This window comes from Chrysochloris asiatica, unplaced genomic scaffold (genome assembly GCF_000296735.1).
Source record: "Chrysochloris asiatica unplaced genomic scaffold, ChrAsi1.0 scaffold00224, whole genome shotgun sequence".
Taxonomy (NCBI): domain Eukaryota; kingdom Metazoa; phylum Chordata; class Mammalia; order Afrosoricida; family Chrysochloridae; genus Chrysochloris; species Chrysochloris asiatica.
The window spans coordinates 2,120,290-2,120,872 of record NW_006408742.1 but is presented as its reverse complement, the minus strand read 5'-3'; positions in this window follow the sequence as shown (position 1 = coordinate 2,120,872).

Genomic DNA, 583 nt, shown 5'->3' with positions numbered 1-583 from the left:
TTTCTCTCTTTCTGTGTATTCTTGATATATATGAATCGCCGTCAGGTATCCTTTCCTCGTGAACTGAACCCCAATGTCGAGGCGGGTCCCCGACACTGATAGATGGGTACTGGTGCTCCCATCAGCCTTCTAAAGCCCCTCTATGCACCCTACCACCCTACACTACCTATGACACTTCCTTGCTTTGGCCAGAAGCCATCAAGTAAGGTTGGAACGAGTCTCTGGCCACTCTTGTTTCATTTGGTAACCACATTGATTTACTTTCTACCAGTCTGGGACGTGAACATGGGGTTCTTAGCCTTGCCACTACCCTCTGCTGTCATCACTGGCTGATTTGCTGTTTTAGCTCAGGTTTTGATATGGTGGTAAGAACAGTCACCAGGATTACTCAGACCTGCCAGCTCTCAAAGTCCTTTGTGGTTAAACTCAGAGAAACACATGAAGGCATTTGAAAGTACACACGATCCCTCTGATTTTTTTCTTTTCTTGTCATTGCTTTGCTTTTAAAAATGGAAGAAGTACACTCCCAGCTAAGGTTGTTCACGATATAAGTAGATTTGTGTTACTTTTCAGTAATCCAGAA